The sequence below is a fragment of the Oncorhynchus keta genome, chromosome 34, assembly GCF_023373465.1.
Source record: "Oncorhynchus keta strain PuntledgeMale-10-30-2019 chromosome 34, Oket_V2, whole genome shotgun sequence".
Lineage (NCBI taxonomy): Eukaryota > Metazoa > Chordata > Actinopteri > Salmoniformes > Salmonidae > Oncorhynchus > Oncorhynchus keta.
In genome coordinates this window covers 67,585,156-67,608,356 of record NC_068454.1, presented here as the reverse complement: position 1 = coordinate 67,608,356, position 23,201 = coordinate 67,585,156, and the positions used below count along the sequence as shown (strand labels likewise).

At 42.4% G+C, this 23,201-nt stretch overlaps 1 protein-coding gene and 1 long non-coding RNA gene across 2 annotated transcripts in view; one reads left to right on the top strand and one right to left on the bottom strand.

The window, feature by feature from the left end:
• Window positions 1-11,005, bottom strand: part of LOC118375787 (oxidation resistance protein 1-like) — a 187,258-nt gene extending 176,253 nt beyond the window's left edge. Inside the window, exon 1 of the mRNA XM_052494526.1 lies at window positions 10,841-11,005. The gene's annotated coding sequence lies outside the window, so the exon portion shown is untranslated. The remainder of the gene's footprint in view (window positions 1-10,840) is intronic.
• LOC127915194 (uncharacterized) lies at window positions 6,457-8,695 on the top strand. The gene is made up of 3 exons (XR_008090523.1): window positions 6,457-7,287; window positions 7,404-7,809; window positions 8,170-8,695. It is a non-coding gene; the product is annotated as an uncharacterized LOC127915194 (long non-coding RNA).
• Window positions 11,006-23,201: the final 12,196 nt, after the last annotated feature.

Here is a 23,201-nt window from a genome sequence, read left to right as displayed (position 1 = left end):
TGTCTGAGGAAACACTGTACACCTGGTGTCAGCGTGCATGCGCCCGGCCTGCCACAGGGGTCGTCAGAGCATGATGGGAGAAGAACATCCCTGCCGGGCCAAACCCTCCCCTAACTCGGACGACGCTGGGCCAATTGTGCCCTGCACCATGGTTCTCCCGGTCGCGGCCGGCTGCGACAGAGCCTGGACTCGAACCAGAATCTCTAGTGGCACAGCTAGCACTGCCTCAGACGCAATCCAATGATGATGTACTGAATTGTGAACCTGTAACGACACATTGTGAGCATTTACATAACAGCTCTGCTAATCTGGATCATAATACAGGAGTTTTATAGCAATATGAATACGTCTGCCAAAAGTGGACTTATGTGGACATTTAGCAAGACTCAAAAGCAACAGCAATATAACACGATCTTTCAAAACACCAAACCATAGAGGCAAATTCTTTAAGAATGAAAGACACATGAAACTGCATTTGAATAAACCTGACGTGGTTTTAGGAGAAACAAAAGGTGGCAAAGCGATGACTAAATCCTCATTGGGGTCACACGGTGAAAGCATACTGTGCTTACTGTGAAGCAGAATGATGCATCTTTGAATTCTACAAGGTTGATAGGCCATTCAAAAACAGCATTCTCTATTATTCATCCTCTACGAGCACACAGTGTTGTTTTATTGGTGCTAAGTTAATTCATGTTATCCCTGTGAGTGTTATGTTCAGACCAAAGCAACGCCCTAGAGAATGGTTGATGGGTAATATTCTGAAGGAGACATGACAGCAGCGTCAATGACTGTGCCTACGGTGTTATGAAAAACTATTGTGGGACGCAGTAGGCCTATGTTATAAAAGCTACTTTCGGCTCTTTAGGTTTGGAAAAAAGCTGTGACACATAACTGTGCCATTAACAACATTTGTACAAAACACACAAAATTATAATGAATTCACATATTAAAGGGAAATTCCACCACTTTTCAACCTGATGCTCATCATCTCATACCCATACCAGGGTCTACATAATATTATGTGAAAATGGCGTGTTTCTACGATCTGTGGTTGAAAAGATAAGAAGAAAAGTCTTAAAATATCCTTCCCTAAGACATCCTCGAGTAGGATTTGTTTGGGGGGAAATTGTGATTTTCAAAACTTGCAACGAGTTTCTAGCCTGAGGGAAGCTATTTTCTTGCTCCCCGAGTCACCATCAATCTCATAGGGTTTAAAAATCAGTTTATTTTTATGTCTTACCTTTTTTCATCAGGTAGAACATTTTTACTTCATATTTGTGACTACAAAACATAGAAATGTGCCCTTTTCACATGTGGACACCAGTGGAGGCTCCTCAGAGGAGGAAGGGGAGGACTATTCTCCTCAGTGAATTTCATAAAACTAAAAAGGGTAAAACATTTAAAAAGTTGTCCTTTTTAGAAAATAAATGACTAAATATATTCACATCACCAAATAATTGATTAAAACACACTGTTTTGCAAAGAAGGTCCACAGTAGCCTCATCAGCACTCTGAGGGTAGTGCCATGGTGTAGCCGGAGGACAGCTAGCTTCAGTCCTCCTCCGGGTACATTGACTTCAATACAAAACTTAGGAGGCTCATGGTTCTCAACCCCTTCCATAGACTTACACAGTAATTATGACAACTTCCAGAGGACGTCCTCCAACCTATCAGAGCTCTTGCAGCATGAACTGTCATGTTGTCCACCCAATCAAAGGATCATAGAATGAATCTAGTACTGAAAGCATAAACTACAGCTAAGACTGCAATGCATACAATGTTGTGAGTTGTTGACTCAAATTGAGAGAAAGACAATAGTTGAAGAGTTTTGAACAAATTCATTTCTTCAAACATTAAGGAGACGCAAGAGAGATAGAGAGATTTGGTCATTGCTTTTCACTTTCAGTTTACATTAGCTAGCTGGCTATGACTATTCAACAACACTGGAACCCTTCCAAGTCAAGGTAAGCTTTTGGTTTTACTAATTCATTGTCACTTGGGCCCGCCGGTGTAACTGCTAAACTGCTTACTGACTATACACTAACATTACTGCATGGTTGTAGCAGATTTACGAATGAGTTAGTTCTATTAGCTATGTTGACTATGACGTTACTTTAGCTAATACGGTGACAACAATGCAGGCTGTGTGAAGAAGTTATGATATGGTTTGGCTTAGAAAGTTTTTTTTTTGATCTTATACAGTTGATGTGTTGTGCATTGAAGTCCACAAACATAGGGAAAAGGTGAGAGTAGAGTGCATAGATGCGAGAAGGTATACAACGTGGCTGCTATGAAAGTGAACTCTGTTTATGTGTGATAAGGGGTGTATTCATTCTGCCGATTGTGCTGAAAAACGTTTCTTAAACGGAAGAAACGGAACAAAACGGGGATAAACATACCCGAATTTGTCCAATAGAAACTCTAATTTGCAACTGTTGGACTAATAAATACACCCTTGACCTGTGTGTACCGACGTTGTAAACTTTAATTCATAGGCTAGGTTGTAGCAACCTCATGATGGGTATAGGGACAATTCTAGTATAATGTAGTAGCCTAAACCTATCGATGTTACATTGAACTGGGTGAATGGAATATAAATGACAGTCATCCATTATGCTGTAATAGAAATAAGGCCATGCTCATGACAATAAAAATTGTTCTCCCGCATCATAAACGGCACCGACCGCCACTGGGGAACACTGGGATGGGGCTGGAGATAATGAATGAGGTTGGAAAGTGATGACATTCTCCATTGAGCTTTCTTTTTTTAGTCCAGGACTTAGGCTTAATGCGTGTCCAGGAAACCGTCCCTTAAAGATCGACAGCAAAAAACATTCAAGAATGATTTTAAGAATGTGATAGTGCTATTTGTAACTTCCACTAAACAACCCCACAGACAGACAATGTTTTGCATGTCAGCGGTCCAGCAGTCCAAGTGACACTTTGATTCTTGAAAGTTGAATACCTTGAAAACTTGACTGCTGGCATGTAAAACATTAAGGGACTGCATTAATAGTGGACTAATGAAAAGAATACACAGATATTGTTTTTGAGTGTATTATTTCTTTAAACACAGCAGAGTCAGACAGACACACGACCACTACAGTATATCTATTACCAGTCCTTGGCGCTCTGATAACGACACGGTTGTTTTTAATTAATTATTCAACTCCTGTCTTTGGCCTAGAGTAGGTCTGAATGGGACAGACACTAACACAGGCCTACTAGGAGGGCCTTCTCAAATAATTTATGCTATTTCAGTCTACTAGTTGTCTGTATCTATGGTTACTTTAAATACATGGTATATACTCTCTTGCTATGTCTAATGTCATATCACTGACTGATGTCCCTACATGTTCACAGTTCAACATATGTTTTCTTCCAATTGTTTATTGATCATGTAGAACTTTCTACTGGACTGTATGAAGATTCAGAGTTCAGATCTCTGGTAGGGACAAAGCCAATCATTGGAGTTCAGATCTCTAGACACTGCCAATCATTGGAGTTCAGATCTGTAACCTCAGCTGTAGACATAGAGCAGCAGTAGCTCCTGGCAAGGTGGTAGGACACTGTCATTGCAAGTTAGAGACAACTCAGTACAGGCTGACTCATTATACAAAATGATATTAAACTGACAGGGACAAACGCTCTTGGGGCCTTGTACCATCAAATTCCAAAAGCATGATTCAGTTGGTTGGTGAAGCCATAGAAAGCAGAACTGAAGGCTCTGAGGACTGTTCATTTTGGTTAAGTGCTGTGCGATTCATGACAACACGGTTGACAGCCAGCATTACAACATCAACCCATCATGTTACTGTACATAACACCAGCCTGTGATTTATCATGTCAGCTATCTGTCATATTAATCATCAGGTTCACCAAGAGTCTACACAATTTATAGTTAATTAAATGCGCCCTTACAGGTGGACTCAGCTAGATGACTTTGCATGCACTAAGTAAAGACATAGTGGGTCAATTTCCGCAACAACGAAGAGTGTTGAGGTGCGAGGCTAAACTTCTCTGCTGTTTTGGTCACATAGGGTGCCATTATAGCCTACATAGTTGGTCTATAGGCTGAGGCCTGGCAGGGACAGAGGGTGAGTGACCAGTACGGGCCGGTCTGGGAGGGGCGGAGTGGCTGTGGGGTCAATGGGCTGGGTTTACATAAGCTTGGCTGTGCTTAATCCTCTGTAAGCCACAACCAGTCCCATGATGCCGTTTACTGTGGGCTGTACGTAGTATGTATGTAAGGATGTTTGTTATAAACCCTGCCTGTCTTTCGCAACGCAAGTAACAAAGCTGGTAATTTCTGTATAGAGCTATTGTCTATACAGCTTGTGGTCATTACTGCATGGTCTATTGAGTTAAGGGTCAGATAAGTTGAGGGGTTGAGGGTCAGATGAGTTGAGGGATTAAGTTGAGTTGACGGATTCAGATGAGTTAAGGGATTAATTTTCTATCCTTATTTTTGTCGAGCAATTGGTTCGCAGTGGATGGCACCTACTGTATGCCTTTTTGAGATTTGTGTCAACCTGACTGGTGTCTGGGGCTGCAGGTAGCCTAGTGGTTAGAGCATTGGGCCAGTAACCCAAAGATTGCTGGATCGAATCCCCGAAGCTGATAAGGTAAAAATCTTTCGTTCTGCTTCTGAGCAAGGCAGTTAACCCACTGTTCCCCGTGCGCTGAAGATGTGGATGTCGATTGGGTTAAATGCGGAAGACATTTCAGTTGAATACATTCAGTTGTACAACTGACTAGGTATCCACTTTCCCTTAAATGTGGTTTCTTCTCTATCACCAAGGTTTTCAAAAACTGAGAAGTGTGTTTAAAGCCAGAAGACTCATGAAGCAATAATGAGAGAATGCCTTTCTTGGAAATGTTCTTGTCACAGAGAATGAAATGTGCATTTCCTGTAATCAGAACAGGAAGCAACTATGCAGTCGCTTCCCTTGTCATTATTTGAGTGCTTTTCTTCCTGTTCCTCGCTCCCCATCCCGCTCTGTAAAACGGAACAGCTCTTTTCATTAGGATAAAACACAGCAACAAGCATCATGACTCAACACTCTGAAAAAGCTGTTAGAAAGTAAATCCCTTAATCTAGAACTTTCACTGTTAGCAAAATCCTAACGCTCAGTCAGACAGTGGGGTTGTGGCACAGGGTGGTTGTCTTACCAAATAACATCATAGGGAATTATTCAATGCAGAACATTTTAGGTCAAGCATAAGTGCATTGGTAAAAAAACCTTTATAAAAAAAGTTGATTGTTTGATTGGTTGACTGATTGATTGATTGATGGATGGATTGTAACGTATTAAATGGCGAAGCCCACTGGATTTTACAGTCCAGTGGTTCTCACCCATACACTCAGATGATCAAAAACCCAGCAGGACAATCCTAATGCATCTATGTTTAATCATCGTTTAAGAGTGGAAACTGGAGCTGATGATCATTGAATAGTATTCCCTGACGTGGTGTGTCTATAAATTCCTGTCTGCAAGGGCGTAGGAGCTGGGGGAGGACATGGGGGACATGTCCCCTCCAGTGTTAGAAGCAGGACTGAAAAACTGTGATTTTTTTTAAGCCAAGAGAACACTTGCTAGCTACATAATTACTTGCACAATCAGTGTCTTAGTCTTCATCATAGAGTTAGCAAGTTCACAATGCCACCAGTCAAGAAGAGAGCAAAGATAGATGTGCAAAGGACTGTAAGTAAGGTTCTTGGCAACAGCACACACCACCCCTGGCAAACTAGCTGGTCAATTTGAGTGCTTTCACTTCGATGCCTTTCATTTCATCACAGAGACTTTGGTTCATGAAGATGTGTTCCATTGTTAAGACTTTGTTTGGTATTATCAGTGACAACCATGAACAGAGGAAGAGGAAGGGAGAGAGAGGCCACAAACCAACAGGTACGATACTGAGAAGTGACTCTCCATGCTCATAAAGTTAATAGGCTGATGATCTGTCATAGTGTGAATCAATCTGAATGATTTTATATGATCTCTGATGAACAGGGTAGAAAATGAATCATATAGTAGCAGAGAGTACAACATGGTAGTTTAATTAAATATATGCATATTAACAGTCACACTGGTATTCAGTATAGTATGAATGGCCCTGGTCTTTAGACTGATTGGACTGTTCCTGTGTAAGTGCCTCTCTGCAAGGCCCCCCATAGCAAAATGTCCCGTCCCCCATGGTAGAGTCTATCCTACTGTACGCCCCGCCCCTACCCGTTTGAGGTGGTGGTTACCTGTGAGCATAAAGTCATGTTTTTGTAGCTCCTATGCCTTCCCTACATGCTTTCAGTTGTTTTTTGACATGCATTCTTGATTCAATTGTCAACTGCTCAAGGTAGTTTTCACAGCAATAGTGCCTTTAGTGATGATATAGGCCTACTGTTGTCATTTCAGCTCTGAGAAATGAGAATGCTCCCATTTTCATAGACAGGGACTCGGATAATAATAACCAGTTTTGTACCAGGCAGCGTTCAGTGGGTTGCATTCCAAATGGCACCCTATTCTCTATATTCTGCAGTGCACTACTTTTGGGTAAAAAGAAGTTCACTGCATAGAGAATATGATGCCATTTGGGATGCAAATCACTGAGAGTAGGTGTTTTAATCAAGTCTAGCAAGAGCATGCATAATCACAGCACATTGACTCGTGACTCAGGATGGAAGGTGTGTTAGCCCCATACAATTACTTACTCTTACATTATACCCGTGTCTGAAATTACTTGTATTGTTTACTCAAACATGATTCAATCTCAACATCTTCCAATTGGAATTGCATGAGCTGAAGTCAATTATCCATTTGAGGTCAAGAGGAATTTGTTTTAGAGTTGAAGATGCACTATGCAGAAATAGCTCCCCCATTTTCTGGTTGCAAAGATTCTAATGGTTTGCCTAATTTCAGTTTATGTGACAAAACAAGCAAGCATAGTTTAGAGAATCATTGTATTTTCAGTTGGTGTACAAAACTGAAAGTAAAAGACACAAAAACAAAACTTAAGAAGAAGAAGCATAAAAATAACGCTGTTAACAGATACAGGTATCCTGAGTGTGTATTCCTTTTCTCTCCTTCTCCCCTCACACTGTCACAGATACAGGTATCCTGAGTGTGTATTCCTTTTCTCTCCTTCTCCCCTCACACTGTTACAGATACAGGTATCCTGAGTGTGTATTCCTTTTCTCTCCTTCTCCCCTCACACTGTTACAGATACAGGTATCCTGAGTGTGTATTCCTTTTCTCTCCTTCTCCCCTCACACTGTTACAGATACAGGTATCCTGAGTGTGTATTCCTTTTCTCTCCTACTCCCCTCACACTGTCACAGATACAGGTATCCTGAGTGTGTATTCCTTTTCTCTCCTACTCCCCTCACACTGTTACAGATACAGGTATCCTGAGTGTGTATTCCTTTTCTCTCCTTCTCCCCTCACACTGTTACAGATACAGGTATCCTGAGTGTGTATTCCTTTTCTCTCCTTCTCCCCTCACACTGTTACAGATACAGGTATCCTGAGTGTGTATTCCTTTTCTCTCCTACTCCCCTCACACTGTCACAGATACAGGTATCCTGAGTGTGTATTCCTTTTCTCTCCTTCTCCCCTCACACTGTCACAGATACAGGTATCCTGAGTGTGTATTCCTTTTCTCTCCTTCTCCCCTCACACTGTTACAGATACAGGTATCCTGAGTGTGTATTCCTTTTCTCTCCTACTCCCCTCACACTGTTACAGACACAGGTATCCTGAGTGTGTATTCCTTTTCTCTCCTTCTCCCCTCACACTGTCACAGATACAGGTATCCTGAGTGTGTATTCCTTTCTCTCCTTCTCCCCTCACACTGTTACAGATACAGGTATCCTGAGTGTGTATTCATTTCTCTCTCTACTCCCCTCACACTGTTACAGATACAGGTATCCTGAGTGTGTATTCCTTTTCCCTGAGTGTGTATTCCTTTTCTCTCGTACTCCCCTCACACTGTTACAGATACAGGTATCCTGAGTGTGTATTCCTTTTCTCTCCTTCTCCCCTCACACTGTTACAGACACAGGTATCCTGAGTGTGTATTCCTTTTCTCTCGTACTCCCCTCACACTGTTACAGATTATCCTGAGTGTGTATTCCTCTCTCCTTCTCCCCTCACACTGTTACAGATACAGGTATCCTGAGTGTGTATTCCTTTTCTCTCCTTCTCCCCTCACACTGTCACAGATACAGGTATCCTGAGTGTGTATTCCTTTTCTCTCCTTCTCCCCTCACACTGTTACAGATACAGGTATCCTGAGTGTGTATTCCTTTTCTCTCCTACTCCCCTCACACTGTTACAGATACAGGTATCCTGAGTGTGTATTCCTTTTCTCTCCTACTCCCCTCACACTGTTACAGATACAGGTATCCTGAGTGTGTATTCCTTTTCTCTCCTACTCCCCTCACACTGTTACAGATACAGGTATCCTGAGTGTGTATTCCTTTTCTCTCGTACTCCCCTCACACTGTTACCTTTTCACTATTATGATTTGCATGAGTTATGTTACGGGTCTCATTTCCATCCCCCCTAGACTGCAGGGCCAAAGGGATTAGTAACAAACGCACATAGAATAGATATACTCTATCCCTCCCCCTCCCTCAGGACCTGAGCACTAGCACCATGCCTCAGGACTACCTGGCCTGATGACTCCTGGCTGTCCCTAGTCCACCTTGTCGTGCAGCTGCTCCCGTTTCAACTGTTCTGCCTGCGGCTATGGAACCAGACGTGCTACCTTGTCCAGGACCTGCTGTTTTCCACCCTCTCTCTCTCTCCCCATCTCCCTCTCCCTCCCTCTCTACCGCACCTGCTGTCTCGACCTCTGAATGCTCAGCAATGAAAAGCCAACTGACATTTACTCCTGAGGTGCTGACCTGTTTCACCCTCTACAACCACTGTGATTATTATTTGACCCTGCTGGTTATCTATGAACATTTGAACATCTTGAAGAACGATCTGGCCTTAATGTCCATGTACTCTTATAATGTCCACCTGGTACAGCCAGAAAAGACAACCCCTCCAGAGCCTGGTTCCTCTCTAGGTTTCTTCCTAGGTTTCTGCCTTTCTAGGGAGTTTTTCCTAACCAACGTGCTTCTACATCTGCATTGCTTGTTGTTTGGAGTTTTAGGCTGCGTTTCTGTATAAGCACTTTGTGACATCTGCTGATGTAAAAACGGCTTCATAAATCAAATGTGATTGATTGATTGACTTGCTTTCAATGAGAATGATAGATTGATAACACACATTTCCAAAAGTTACATATTGCAGCTTTAAGCTGAGAGATGGTATAACTGTTGAATGAGAGTTATTTAAATGACTAAAATTATTACTTTTTTAATTGTAAAGACTACATTATGTATCTTATACTTGAATGGTAACGATGCTTGTAATGATGACTTCTGTTAACAGACCCCTATCTGAACTATCCACTAACTGTAACTCTACAGTGGCAAATTGTTGTGTATCAAGAGTTGCAGTAGTTTGTTGACAGTTTGAGTAGCCCAGCTAAAGACCACCTATAGCACGTGTCAAACTCATCCCACTGAGGGCCAAGTGTCTGAGGGTTTCCGCTCCACCCTTGTCCTTGATTGATGAATTAAGGTCACTGATTAGTAAGGAATTCCCCTCACCTGGTTGTCTAGGTCTTAATTGAATGGAATAACCAAAAACCAGCAGACACTAGGCCCTCCATGGAATGAGTTTGACATCCCTGATCTATAGGGAATATCCAATTGAAGTGTGACTGTGACCAAGGTCGGTCTGCCCTTGTGGTGCTTGTCTTGACCTTGAGTCTTGAGTTCCTTAGTGGAACCGGGGCAATGCCATGGCATGGGGTGCATGTAGAAAAGAAATAACCAATGACTGAAACAAACACATACTGTGCAAGTTCCATGCATGTCACATGTTCAGCTGTTGGCTACCTTGATGCATTATGCAGCCCGATTGCTGTGGATGGATATTATCTCTATAAAGAGTGGCAGGCCAGATGGCTATAGTTAGGGCGAATTAGTGTTTAAGGCAGGCAGGCAGGCAGGCAGGCAGACAGACAGACAGACAGACAGACAGACAGTGATGAGTAATGTGTATGCAGGCAGGCATCATTCATTCCATTCCCCAGCGAATGCATTCCAGAGATAACTTTCTATCCAGTCTCCCACCGTGAATTATTGAACTAACATTAAAATAATAGGGGGATTGCATCATTGCACATTATGTTACCATTGTAATACAATCACATGTTCACGTGTCACATGTACGTGTGTAGTAACATGTATAATGTTATTATTATGTCCCTGTTCCTGTGTCATCCTTTTTACAGCCTATACTTCAAAAACTAGCCTACTTCGAGGCTGCTGGACAATTATATACAGTACTAGTATGGCTACTGTACAGGCTATAGCATACACTATCATCTCTTCAAAAACAATGACAGCCTCGCTCATCGAACAACTTGATACCGCGCGCGGCATTTTGAAGAATACACGTATTAAATATATAATTTTAGTGTACCAAAGGTGTCAAGACTGTTAGTTACTGTTTTAACTGGTAATGCAGGTATTTGCGTGCGTACACTGTTCTGCTGAAGCATCGTTTCAGCTGTTCTCTCAAAGCTTTGCGAGGGGTTGTATATAACATGTTTATTAGTGAACAACATGTCAATGCATGAATATACATTACTTGCGGGAATACATATATTTCCATGTATAAAATGTAACTCTTCAAAATATAAGCCGGTGCGTGCATCGTTTCAAAAACATCACACGCGATAGCCTACGCGTCAGTCCCACAATAAAACCGTTACTTACTTTCAGAAGGGATCTCGTGCAATGACCTGGGCTCAGTTGTTTACAAACATTCTCAGTCGGTGTGAAACAGAATTCAGTCTTAATTTTTCTGCAAGCGTGCAGCATCATAGCAGAAAGTGGGAACAGCTGAGACATGCGGAGTCATTTGACCCTCTCGTTATAGAAACTACCATCATGAAGAGGAGCAGGGGAGGATCGGATCAAACCAACACCGACACAAACCTACTCTATAACAACGGGAGGGATGCATCGAGGCGTTGGAGGAGAGCGATATTGCAAATTGGTTGTGACGAAGCGGATTGGATAGGAGGGGAAATGACAACACTTCAGTTGTTCATCATACCAATGCAGTAGCGACCTATACATTTATCAGACTATGAGACAGGAGAGCTGATGTCTGTGTGAAGGGCTATAGAGCAGACAGTCAGTGGTTCTCAATTCAGAGAAAAAAACAAGGGTTCTAGTGATGGATGGAGGGAGAGATGGAGGCACGAGGAAAGGGGGCAGGATGGCGCATGCCATGGACAGCCAGGCCCTAGTGTGTTGGCAGCTTGGCAGCTTTCCTTCTGGGACACAGCAGAGGACTGTTCTGTCACTGTCACTGCCGCAAAGCTGTCTCAAAGATGTCAGTGAGTTAGTTACTCAGAGCAGTAGCACAACAACATTGCTGTGTCACTGGGCTACTGGCTGTCTGTCTGTTGCTGTTATTAATGCTGTAGACACACAGAAGTGTATACCATAATGCTGAACATAAGAGTATAGGAATATCCATCCAGAACCTCTATACCAGGTGGTGTCAGAGGAAGGCCCTCAAAAGACTCCACCTAGGTCATAGACTCTTCTCTCTGCTACTGCACGGCAAGGGGTACCAATGCACCACGTCTGGAACAAACAGGACCCTGAACAGCTTCTACCCCCAAGCCATACGACTAAATAGTCAACCAAATAGCTACCCAGACTATCTTCTTTGACTCCCTTTGCTCTAACTCTTTTGACTCATCACATACACTGCTGCTCCTGCTTTTTATCTAACCTGTTGCCTAGTGACCTAACCCCTACCTACACATATCTACAGTACCCCGTACCCCTGCACATCGACTCAGTACTGGTACCCTGTGTATATAACCAAGTTATCGTTACTCGTTGTGATTCGCAGACATGTAGCACTACTGTAGTATGTGTTGTCCATTACATGAAGGGGACATGTTTATTGCCTTGGGGCTGCTGCTTGTCATGCAATTAAGACCCACTACACTTTGCAAAACATACACAACACATATGCCAACATTACACATGCAGACACGTAAACAGGCACTAATCCACATCACAATCAATGATTAAATTCATCTCATCGAAAAACAATAGACATTTCAGTCATACAATCTACTACTAATTTACTTTAACAAGGTTGATTGTCAGAAGTCGGTGTGGGTCCTTTCCATCATCAGCTCGCTACAGTCTAGTCTACCTGGTTGCCATGGTGATCCCTCTGGCTCTGGTGGGGTCAGCTCTTAGCTGTACTAACACCCTGTAATTGACTTTGCTGGATCTAATGAGAATTGCAGGCAGGCAGTCTGCTAGCATGCAGTGTTCACAGAGAGCCAGGACCAAGGGAATGATAAGGGTTTAATTAATACAAATTGCACTGAGATGTTCTTGAATAAACCATATTAATCAACTGGCCTTGGCTGGATGGAAATGAAATAATATAGAATAGGAAGTAATATAATAGTTTGTCCTCTGAGGAGGAAATGATTTTCTACAACCTTATACATAACACACAAACAAACCAACATTACCATCACTCAGACATTTTCAGTTTCATGTCTCATTGTTGTGAGATACGGGAAAAGAGCTTGAACTGCACATTGAATAGCCTGGATAACAACATATTTTACAACATCATTTTCGTGTTGGGTAGTACTAGGTAAAAATGTATTAGAATATTATGACTTACCTGGTTAAATAAAGGAAAAACATTAAAGTATCAGGTTTCAGGTAAGACCCAAGTGCAGACTGTGTTGAAGTAACAATGTTTATTGCAACAACAGGGGCAGACAAACAACAGATCAAGGCAGGCAGAGGTCGATAATCCAGAGTAGTGGGGCCAAGGTACAGGATGGTAGGCAGGCCCAGGTCAGGCAGAGGTCGGTAATCCAGAGTAGTGGGGCAAAGGTACAGGACCGCAGGCAGGCCCAGGTCAGGCAGAGGTCGGTAATCCAGAGTAGTGGCAAAGGTACAGGACGGTAGGCAGGCAGGCCCAGGTCAGGCAGAGGTCGGTAATCCAGAGTAGAGGCAAAGGTACAGGACGGTAGGCAGGCAGGCCCAGGTCAGGCAGAGGTCGGTAATCCAGAGTAGAGGCAAAGGTACAGGACGGTAGGCAGGCAGGCCCAGGTCAGGCAGAGGTCGGTAATCCAGCGTAGAGGCAAAGGTACAGGACGGTAGGCAGGCAGGCCCAGGTCAGGCAGAGGTCGGTAATCCAGAGTAGAGGCAAAGGTACAGGACCGCAGGCAGGCCCAGGTCAGGCAGAGGTCGGTAATCCAGAGTAGAGGCAAAGGTACAGGACGGTAGGCAGGCAGGCCCAGGTCAGGCAGAGGTCGGTAATCCGTAGAGTAGGACCGGGCAAGGTCACAGGAATCGGTAGAGCAAAGGCAGGCCCAGGTCAGGCAGAGGTCGGTAATCCAGCAAAGTACAGGAGGCAAGGCCCAGGTACAGGACAAGGTACTCAGGCAGAGGTCGGTAATCCAGCGTAGAGGCAAGGTACAGGCCAGGCAGGCCCAGGTCAGGCAGAGGTCGGTAATCCAGAGTAGAGGCAAAGGTACAGGACTGTAGGCAGGCAGGCCCAGGTCAGGCAGAGGTCGGTAATCCAGCGTAGAGGCAAAGGTACAGGCCCACAGGCAGGCCCAGGTCAGGCAGAGGTCGGTAATCCAGAGTAGTGGGGCAAAGGCACAGGACGGTAGGCAGGCCCAGGTCAGGCAGAGGTCGGTAATCCAGAGTAGAGGCAAAGGTACAGGACCACAGGCAGGCCCAGGTCAGGCAGAGGTCGGTAATCCAGAGTAGTGGCAAAGGTACAGGACCACAGGCAGGCCCAGTTCAGGCAGAGTGATCAGGCAGGCAGACTCGGAGTCAGGACAGGCAGGAGTCAAAACTAGGAGGGCGAGAAAAGAGAGACTGGCGAAAGCAGCAGCTGATACATAAAACGCTGGTAGGCTTGAACAAACAATACGAACTGGCAACAGACAGACAGAAAACACAGGTATAAATACCCAGGGGATAAGTGGGGAAGATGGGCGACACCTGGAGGGGGCTGGTGACAAGCACAAGGACAGGTGAAACAGATCAGGGCGTGACATAAAGTACATATCAGAGAGAGAGAGCACTATTGACAGGAGTACTCAACACATGTAAGGTATGTAAATAATGGCACATTTAACTTAATGCTTTAAAAAAGATATTCATGTTTATTGAGCAGTGTTCATGTAATTTTAACTACTCAAATTGACTTGAAATAGGTGGTATAGCCTCTGCCCCTTAACCCTCTGAAGATGATTCAGTCTCCAGGTACAACACAGGCACTAAGTATCAGCCAATCCTCTTTGGCCTTGACTCCCTCATATCATGGGGACCAGAATAAGACAAATCACCAAAGATCTACTAGCTTCATAACATATGTGACCTTAATAAAAAATAAATCCATGTGTTGTAGATGCAAACACTGAAGCATTGGACCATTTACTTCACATTTCATCCTAGGAGAAGTGCGAGATCAGACTCTCTTCTGCCTTCTGCCTATCCAGTATGACACTGTGAGCCAATGTATCAGACTGAGGTGAATACAGGATCAAATGAATGAAGTCAAGCCAGTGGGGTGGGAGATATGAACACCAGCCCATCCATCCCTGGGAATGTCCTGTAGACAGACAGATGTTGGTGCCCTGCGATGGCCTCTGTGATATAAACATGCTGCTGGCAGCGGATATGTTTCCCTGTTAACCTGCTTCATCTACCCAATACAGAACAGATAAGGACAACAGGAAATGGGTTTTCATGGTTTCTCCCATGCTATCTCAATTACCGCCTGATTTCATGGAGCTGCCCTGTGGATGTGTAGAAATGTAATGTAATGTTAGGGCTTCATTTGCCCATTCACCTCACATTTGAATTAGAAATCCCTTATCAATGTTCAAGATTGAGTTTAATCAAATATTTTGACTACAGAATGTGTATCCCAGCTAGCACATTTGGTTCCTTGGAAGTTGTGGGAATGTACGTTTTTGGTTTCCCATTGGTTCTGAGAACTAAGTGATAAGTTTCCTGATCGGTAAAACAAAACGTTTTTTAAATGTTCTGAGATGGAAGTGAACATTTCACCTGTTCTGGGAACATTCATTTTTAGGTTACAGGGAGGTTCTGAGAACGTTTTACTATGGGTCTCTGAAAGTTATCCAGGGAGGTTTTATTAATGTTCTGAGATTGAAAATGATAGGTTATTTAGAGGTTTTTGAATAACATCCTTAAATCCTTGACTAAATGTTTCAATAAGACTGCTTAACTGTTTTGAACTCCAAGCACAGATAGGACACAAATTAATTTGATAGTCATTAATCATGCAAACACATGTAGTTTTTATTGTGGCACGACGTCAATGAGATTTAACCTATGATCATCTGTTCTCTATCCATGGAATTAATCCACTGCGCCACCAGGATGGAGTTAGCATGCAATGTTTTTGAACTCATACATTGTATTCTGTTCAAACAGACCCAATTTCAAAGGAAACCAGCACTCATTAAGATTAGGTGTGACCAATTAGTGGGTGTGGCCAACACACCTGAACACACTTAACAAGATAGAGGATAGAGAGAGTTTTGTTGATGCTGAAAATGGAATGTATGTTTTTAAATCATCACTGAACATTATTACTGTTTTCTTGTGTTTTTTATGGAAAGTTTTCATAATGTTCTGAAAATTACTTTAAATATATTCATGAGGAAACTTGGAGAAAACTTTATGCTGAAGTATTGACATTTCCACAGAAGAACGTCGTTTCTTAACGTTCTTGGAATAATTTGAGTACATTGCTTTAAATAGAACCACGAGGAAACCTGTAGAAACGTTATGCTGAAGTATTGACAATTCCACAGAAGAATGTTATTTCTTAACGTTCTCTGAACAATTTAAGAACATTCCCAATGTCAAACCAGTTGGAGAACGTTTCTAGAACATTACCAAAAATGACATGAAATGAACTTTTAGGAAACGCTTAGAAGTAATGAAATACCAATAAAATAACTTGTGTGCTGAGAATGTGCCAAAGCCAAGCAACTATCCTGCACCATTCCAAAATGTTGTGGGAAGGTTGTATGCAAAATAACCATCGGACAACGACACTCTTACCAAGCTCAAGAAACACATGGTTCTCAGAATGTTAAAGTATGTGCTGGCTGGGGTATGTGTGTGCAATATGCTATAACTTTGTTTGTATTTGTATTATAAAGCTATATAAAGTGTTCTCTGTGAGAAGTGGCTTTGAGCAATGCCCTGTAGGAGAGGCTGAACTGCACTCTTAGAAAAAAAGGTCCTATCTAGAACCTAAAAAGGTTATTTGTCTGTACCCATAGGAGAACCCTTTGAAGAACCCTTTTTGGTTCCAGGTAGAACTCTTTTGGAAGTGGAAGTGAAAAAGGTTCTACCTGGAACCAAAAATGGTTCTACTTGGAATCAAAAAGGTTTCTCTTATGGGAACAGCCAAAGAACCCTTTTGGAAACCTTTTTTCTAAGAGCGTATAGAACCACTTGTACCACACTTTATGAGATGGTATTTAATGTCAGGGGATGAAGCGATCAACCCAGTAAAAATGGATGCTTCCTGAAGACAGAACAGAAATGACATGGATGGTGTCAAGGAGAGCTGGCACAGCAGAAAGAGCTCATCAACATACCACTGAATGACTCTGTCGAAGCATTCTGCCTGGTAGGCACATATAGAGAAATGGTTCAGACAAATGTTATGTGCAGGAAATACTGGTTATGTTCGAAAACAAGTGCAAAACGTGTCTCTCGTGAGCAGAAATCTCATATCTGATCTCCTATGTGAGCACTAAATTGCAGAGAGATTGTATTTCATTAAAAAAAGACATTACCAGCCAGGCTTCCAGGGATCAAGAACGTATAGTATTTCAAGACATCAAAGGAAAGCAATCATATCACCGTGACGTTACAATGTATGACACAGTCGTCTCAGCTCTATCCAATCAGCAGTGGAACACATTATTTAAATTCAGAGCCTTATTCACAATCACTGGCATGTAAAGCTCTAAATGGAGCACGGGTAATGCTTATCACAAGCAACAACTACAGTAGGTTACCATACAGTACACTCTTAGGAAAAAAGGTGCTATCTAGAACCTGAAAGAGTATTTCAGCTGTCCCCATAGACTAACCCTTTGAAGAACCCTTTTTGGTTCCAGGTAGGACCCCTTTTGAGTTCCTTGTAGAAGCTTTTACACAGAGGATTCTACATGGAACTACATGGAATTCATATTAGACTGTAGCTTTGAAAATCAAAGGACATATGTGGGCTCTCTCTTATTGAATGTCTCCTGACAATGTCTAGGTGGCAAGTTGTTGTTTAAGACAACATGGCAAGGTAGCATCACATGACAACACAGCATGGTAACAACACAACATGACAACCACATGTACAAGCATGTGAAAAATAGTATATTCTATTCCCAAGGAGGAAGCTTATTAGGAAGATATCAAATATAGAACATTTACAAATATATAACCCCTTTCCAGTGCATGGTAGAGAGTAAAGGGCTAAAGTTCATGTTAATTTGACGAATAAAACAAAAAACCAGTAAAGATTGCTGTCATACAATATCAATGTTAACATAGCTTTTAAATCTAATGTGATATGTATATTGAGCCACTCCTTTAGAGTTTATGCCCCTTTAAAATATTCATCAAATATTTATCCAACCTCTTAGAGTGCTGTGCACTGCAGTTTTATGTGTCGATGGAGTTAATGAATCGAAGACAGATGAGAGGATGAGTGACAGGCAGAGTCATTTGGTTCTGTATGTGATGTCTATTACTTGCTGATGGGACAAACAGCTTATTTGACCTTCTGATGACACAATTCTCAGATCTATGTCTGCCATGGCTGCCATGTTTGGGAGCCCAATGAGCCCAGGACTCATTTTTGAAGGTTCCCCGAGGACAACAAATTCAACTAATTAAGCACAAACATTCCAATAAAGAAATTATTAAAAACTACAGGTTACAATAAAGAAAAACTACAAACCAGAATAAATGTTAATATTTAATCAAAACAAATGCAATTGTTATTTATCAAGTTCAGCATTAGACTCCTAAACCACCCTAGTGGCACTAGGGAATCAAGACACAGGGAGTTCTGCAGGTTATTCCAAAAATGGTGGGCATTAAAACTGAAGGTGGATTTACCTGATTTGTTGGAGACACTAGGAACCTCGAGTTAACCAACATGTAACTCATGTGATATAGGGGACTTTAATGAGGACCAGCCAACCATTTGATACAGGACACAGTGATGCATATTAAAACTGTCACCTGTCCTCCCGAGTGGTGCAGTGTTCTAAGGCACTGCATCGCTGTTTTTAGCTGTGCCACAAGAGATCCTGGTTCGAGTCCAGGCTCTGTTACAGCTAGCTGCAACCAGGGGACCCATGGGGCGATGCACAATTGACCCAGCATTGTCCGGGTTAGAGGAGGGTTTGGCCGTCAGGGATGTTCTTGTCCCATCGTGCTCTAGCGACTCCTGTGGCGGGCCAGGCGCTGACACGGTGTACAGTGTTTCCTCTGACACATTGGTGTGGCTGGCTTTTTATTTGACCTTTAACTAGGCAAGTCAGTTAAGAACAAATTCTTATTTTCAATGATGGCCTAGGAACAGTGGGTTAACTGCCTTGTTCAGGGGCAGAACGAGAAATGTTTATCTTGTCAGCTGGGCTACCTGCCGCCCCAGGCTACCTGCCGGCTTCTGGGTTAAGCGGGCATTGTGTCAAGAAGCAGTGCGGCTTGGTTGGGTCATGTTTCGGATGAATATTGGCTCTCGACCTTTACCTCCCCCGAATCCGTATGGGAGTTGCAGCGATGAGACAAGACTGTAACTACCAATTGGATACCACGAAATAGTGGAGAAAAAGGAGTAAAAGTTACAGAAAATAAATGTAAATGATTATTTATTTATTTTAAAAATTGAACTGTCACCTGTGATAAAACAAAGGCTGTGGTGGTAGACCGCATCCAAAGGTTTAAGACTAGTGGCTGCTGCATTCTGTGTAAATGGTGTCACCCTAGTCAACAACTGGAAAGAAAGTTGACTGTAAAATCTGCTTCCTGCTGTTTAGGGAGAAGCTAGATAAAAAAAATGTAATAACTAGCTCATCAGTATGTTTTTCAAACGTTAAACCTGATCGATGGGAGAACCATTCAATCAATAAATACAGTGCCTTCAGAAAGTATTCACACCCCTTGAGTTTTTCACATTTTGTTACAGCCTGAATGAAACATTTATTAAATGTAGATTTTGTGTCACTGGCCTAAACACAATATCCCATAATGTCAAATTGACAAATTAATAAAAAATGAAAAGCTGAAATGTCTTGAGTCAGTAAGTACCCAACGCCTTTGTTATGGCAAGCCTAAATAAGTTCAGAAGTAACATTTGATTAGCAAGTCACATAATAAGTTGCATGGACTCACTCTTTGTGCAATAATAGTGTTTAACCTGATTTTTGAATGACTACCTCATCTCTGTACCCCACACATACAATTATCTGTAGGGTCCCTCAGTTGAGCAGTGAATTTTAAACACAGATTCAACCACAAAGACCAGGGAGGCTTTCCAATACCTTGTGAAGAAGGGAACCTACAGTATTGGTAGATGGGCAAAACATTTAAAAAGCAGACCTTGAATATCCCTTTGAGCATGTTGAACTTATTTATTACACTTTGGATGGTGCAACTTAGTTGCTGAAGAGGAAGGAAACTGCTCAGGGATTTCACCATGATGCCAAGGGTGACTTTAAAACATTTATAGAGTTTAATGGCTGTGATAGGAGAAAACTGAGGATGGATCAACAACATTGAATTTACTCCACAATACTAATCTAAATGACAGAGTGAAAATAGGGAAAACCTGTACAGAATAAAACATATTCCAAAACATGCATTCTGTTTGCAATAAGGCACTAAAGTAAAACTGCAAAGAATGTGGCAAAGAAATTAATTATGTTTGTCTTCTGCAAGGACCAGGGAGTTATCTAGGAAAGAAATCAAAGGAATAGAGCTACACCCATTCAAATAAGGGGATTTTGTTTATTTCAGCCACACCAGTTGCTAGCAGGATTTATAAAATCAGGCACACAAACATGCAATCTCCATAGACAAACATTGGCAGTAGAATGGCCTGTATTGAAGAGCTCAGTGACTTTCAACATGGCACCGTCATAGGATGCCACCTTTCCAACAAGTCAGTTGTCAAATTTCTGCCCTGCTAGAGCTGTAAGTGCTGTTATTGTGAAGTGGAAACATCTAGGACCAACAGCGGTTTAGCCGAGAAGTGGTAGGCCACACAAGCTCACAGAACGGGATCACAGTGCTGAAGAAAAAAACTGTTCCAAACTGCCTCTGGAAGCAACATCAGCACAAGAATTGTCCCAATGCATAGTGCCAACTGTAAAGTTTGGTGGAGGAGGAATAATGGTCTGGGGCTGTTTTTCATGGTTCAGGCTCGGTCCCTTAGTTCCAGTGAATCGAAATCTAAACGCTACAGCATACAATGACATTCTAGACGATTCTGTGCTTCCAACTTTGTGGAAACAGTTTGGGGAAGGTCCCTTCTTATTTCAGCATGACAATGCCCCCATCCACGAAGCGAGGTCCATACATAAATAGTTTGCAGAGATCTATGTGGAAGAACTTGATTGGCCTGCATAGAGCCCTGGCCTTAACCCCATCAAACACCTTTGGGATTGATTGAACACTGACTGTGAGCCAGGCCTAATTTCCCAACATCAGTGCCCAACCTCACTAATGTTTGTGGCTGAATGGAAGCAAGTTCCTGCAGCAATGTTCCAACATCTTTTATTTTAATTTGATTTAACCTTAATTTAACTAGGCTAGTCAGTTAAGAACAAATTCTTCTTTATAATGACGGCCTACCAGATGGCAAAAGGCCTTATGCTGGGAGGACAAAACACACATCACGACAAGAACTACAACACTACATAAAGAGAGACCTAAGACAACAACATAGCAAGGCAGCGACACATGACAACACAGCATGGTAGCAACACAACATGACAACAACATGGCAGCAGCACAACATGGTAGCAGCACAAAACATGGTACAAAGATTATTGGGCACAGACAACAGCACAAAGGGCAAGAAGGTAGACACAACAATACATCAAGCAAAGCATCCACAACTATCAGTAAGAGTGTCCATGATTGAGTCTTTGAATGAAGAGATTGAGAAAAAAAACTGTCCAGTTTGAGTGTTTGTTGCAGCTCGTTCCAGTCGCTAGCTGCAGCGAACTGAAAAGAGGAGCGATCCAGGGATGTGTGTGCTTTGTGGACCTTTAGCAGAATGTGACTGGCAGAACGGGTGTTGTATGTGGAGGATGAGAGCTGCAGTAGATATCTCAGATAGGGGGGAGTGAAGCCTAAGAGGGTTTTACAAACAAGCATTAACCAGTGGGTCTTGCGACGGGTTTATAGAGATGACCAGTTTACAGAGGAGTATAGAGTGTAGTGATGTGTCCTATAAGGAGCATTGGTGGCAAATCTGATGGCCGAATGCACATCTATCCGCTCGAGAGCACCCTTACCTGCCGATCTATAAATTACCTCTCCTTGATCCAGCATGGGTCGGATGGTCATCTGAGTCAGGGTTAGTTTGGCAGCTGGGATGAAAGAGGAGGGAAGCCTGCAGCTTTGATATGCGCTGAGAGAAGGACAGTGTACCAACTAGCCATACTCCCAAGTACTTGTATGAGGTGACTATCTCAAGCTAAACCCTCAGAGGTAGTAATCACACCTGTGGGGAGAGGGGCATTCACCTTACCAAAACACATGATCTTTGTTTTGGAGGTGTTCAGAACAAGGTTAAGGGCAGAGAAAGTGTGCTAGACACTAAGAAAGCTTTGTTTTAGAGCGTTTGTGTTAAACGATGAGCACGTGCACTCATACTTTTAGCCATTTAGTGAAAGCACAGGCAAAATCCTAGAGGAAAACCTGGTTCAGGCTGCTTTCCAACAGCCACTGGAAGACAAATTCACTTTTCAGCAGGACATGAACCTTAAACACAAGGCAAATATAGACTGGCGTTGCTTACTAAGACAACATTGAATGTTCCAGAGTGGCCTAGTTACAGTTTTTATTTAAATATATGGCAAGACTATCTAGCAATGATAAACAACCAATTTGACAGAGGTTTAACTGTTTTATTTTACAATCCATGTGTGCAAAGCTCTTACACAGAAATACTCACAGCTGTAATCACTGCCAAAGGTGATTATAACATGTATTGGCTCAGGGTGGAAGATAACCTGGTGGTTAGAGCGTTGGGCTAGTAACTGAAAGGTTGCGAAATCAAATCTCCAATCTGATAAGGTAAAAATCTGTAATCTGAAGACGTGTCATACTGTAATTCCACTGATTTCAAAACTAGCTATCATACTGTAATTCCACTGAGTTCAAAGGTCAGTCCTCCAGAAAGTGTAGAGAAACACTTATGCAGTTCTACTACACAATATATTTAGGAAAAAAGGTGAATTAGACAGGATTACCTACACATACTGACCAGCTCAAATAGACAGAAACGTGCTACATGACAGACCAATCCGAGCTCATCTCTCGGCATGTCCAGCCCACTCATTATCTCTGCTAATCATGGATAGTGGCTTTTTTTTGTGGTAAACCAGCTAGGCTCATAATTAAACAATTGTCACGCCCTGACCATAGAGAGCTGTTTATTCTCTATGTTGGTTAGGTCAGTGTGTGATTAAGGGTGGGTTATCTAGGGGAATTGTATATCTATGTTGGCCTGGTATGGTTCCCAATCAGAGGCAGTTGTTTATCGTTGTCTCTGATTGGGGATCATATTTAGGTAGCCATTTTCCCATTGTGCTTTGTGGGATCTTGACTTTGTATAGTTGCCTGTGAGCACTATGTTAGCGTCACGTTTCGGTTCAGTTTATTGTTTTGTTTTGTTGTGTGTTTCACTTAGTAATAAAAATATGTGGAACCCAGATCACGCTGGGTTCCACATGGTCCATATATTATGACGATCGTGACAACAATTGTATTC